Genomic DNA, 2,852 nt, shown 5'->3' on the forward strand with positions numbered 1-2,852 from the left:
TCATCATACCAGGGAAATTCTCTTACAACAAATCTTTGACAATTTTCTCTGTGGTGTTATTTGTCTCTTCTAGTGCTGGAATTCCAATTACACATAGGTTATTTGTTTTGATGGCTTACCACATGAACCTTAGGTTTCCTTCATTTTTTTTTATCTTTTTTCTGATTGATCCCTTTCTGAAGAAGTATTGAGGTATTTGTCTTCAATCTCACTAATTCTGTCTTCCATTGATTCAATTGTACTCTTTTGCCCATTCACTGTATTATCTATTTCTGAAAATTTAGTATTAACCTTCTGGATTTCTATCTGTAGATTTTGTATCATTTCTAATTTTTCGTTTATTTTGTCATTTTGTTCTTTTCTTCTTCTTCTTCTTTTAATTGTGATTTGGATGAACATTTACCGAGCAAATTCACTTTCCATACAGCAGTTCACACACACGTTGTCTCATGACATTGACTGCAATTTACCACAATGCACTAGCTCCCCTCCCACTTCCTCCCTATAGTTTTACCTCTTCCCTGTGTCCATCCCTCCTTGCACTCCTGCCCCCCTGAACTGTCTCCCTGTGCATAAACAGGCTTTCTTTCTCTCCTGATTGTTCTCTCCAAGGAGTGTATCTACCTCAGGTACATGTTCAGCTCATATGTCTGTCTTTTGTTTGGTTGGAAGCTGCAGGTGTGGGTTCAATTCCAGACCTGAAGGGCAGCTAGAGACCATATTCTCAGTGGTTCCACCAGGCTCTATCAGACCAGCAAACTTCATCCCCCCCCCCCTTTTTTTTCCAAATGATTTTATGTTTTGTTCCACATTGTTCTCCCTCTCTATCCAGGATATCCTACATAGATCCCTGTCTGAGTGGTTGACAGTGGTAGCCAGGCACCATTTAGTTCTTCTGGTCTCATAGTCATGTAGGCTGAGGACTGCATGGTGTACCAGTTGCTTGGAATAATTGTTTCCATGAATCTTTGGTTTTCTTCATTCTTCTTTGCTCTGGATGAAAAGAGTCCCATTGTTGCATCTAGATGGCTGCTTGCAAGCTTTTAAGATCCCAGTTGCTACTTGCCAAAGTAGGAGATGGAACAATGTTTTGTGTAGTATGTTATGCCAATTGAGCTTGATGTCCTCTGTGGCTATGGTCCTGAGCCCACAGGATCAACTACTTGGTCCTTCTGGGTGGCTGGCTGTAACCAAGAAGTGACTACAACTTTGTCCCTTGTCAACTCTACTATACACCTGGGAATTCTTACAGAACATACAAATACACTTGTAGAACCATTGTCTGCCAACCATATACATGGTCTTGGGTACACTCCTTGCTACATAGACGTACCTAATAGTTCAGCCTGTCCACCCATCTATCACCCATATACCTGTGTTTGCCTTCACTGACAATGCAGTACTGTATGTGCAAAAGGGTTCATCTTTGTTGTCTGCACCTCCCATGTACCTCTCTATGTCTTCCTCTTCCTCAGTGTTCCCTCCCCTCCCCTCCAACCCCTGGTAACCAACAAAGAAAATTTCTTTCAATATATAAACCATTCCTTGACTTTTACAATAATGGACTAATACAATATTTGTCCTTTTGTGATTGACTTATTTCACTCAGCATTGTGTCCTCCAAGTTCATACACATTATGTGATGTTTTGCATATTCTACATTATTCTTTAGGGTTGCATAGTATTCCATTGTGTGTATGTATCAAAGTTTGGTTATTTAGTCCTCAGTTGATGGACAGCTGGGTTGTTTCCATCTTTTGGCTATTGTAAATAGTGCTGCGATGAACATGAGTGTGCATATGTCTGTTCTTGTCATGGCTCTCAGTTCTTTAGGATATATACCTAGTAAAGGAATGGCTGGATCAAACGGTATTCCTATTTCCAATTTTTTAAGGAATTGCCATACTGCTCTCCACAGTGGTTGTACCATTTTATAGTCCCACCAGCAGTGTAGGAGAGTCCCAATCTCTCCGCATCCTCTCCAGCACTTGTTATTTTCTGTCTTGTTGAACTTTGCTGCTAGAGCTGGGGCAAGATTGTATCTCATTGTTGTTTTAATTTGCATCTCTCTAATGGCTAATGATCATGAGCATTTCTTCATCTGTTTGTTGGCCACCTGAATATCTTCCTTAGTGAAGATCATTTTGTTCTTGAATTTTCTTTCAGAATTGGTCTAGTGTTTTCTCTGTGTTTTTCTCAATTTTCTCAGTGTTTTCCTTGATCTGTGTCTCAATCCATTGGGGGTATCTAAATATAATTCTTTTGAATTCCTTATCAGAGAGTTCCAATGCTGCTTCTTCTCAGAGATGTGTTCTGGGTCTGTATCCTGGTCCCTTGTTTGTCATGGCTTTATCTTGCTTCTTTGTGTGGACTGTGATGCTCTATACTCTCCAAGACATTGTGACATTTTTGTGTTTATATTTAATTGGTGATTTTATGTTGGAGTGACTTGCCCACAATATTCATTTTCTTTGTTCTGTTCATATGTTATCTATGCAAGCAGGGTACTGTGCTCCTCTATGTTCTGGTTGGCAGCACTTAGACACTTACCATCTGTCTCCTTTCCCATTGTCAGCCTCTGTGTGTACCTGCTGTCCTTGGCAAACAGCTATACTTAGGTCCTGTTTTCATTCAAGGTTTTCCACTAGTTGGTACCTAATCCACTTCTGTACAATTCATTTCAAAGCTCAGGGCTCCAGGATTATCTTCTGTATCTCTGTCAATTGGTTTCTCTTTTCTTTGTTGAAGAATGTCTGTGTAGCTTGTTTGTCTGTTCTGCCATCTTACCAGAAGTCCCTATTTTTTTAAATATATATTCTTGATAGATTGACCCTTTTATTGCTATAAATGTC

Source organism: Orycteropus afer, unplaced genomic scaffold (genome assembly GCF_000298275.1).
Source record: "Orycteropus afer afer isolate SDZICR_OR568_19922 unplaced genomic scaffold, OryAfe1.0 scaffold00027, whole genome shotgun sequence".
Lineage (NCBI taxonomy): Eukaryota > Metazoa > Chordata > Mammalia > Tubulidentata > Orycteropodidae > Orycteropus > Orycteropus afer.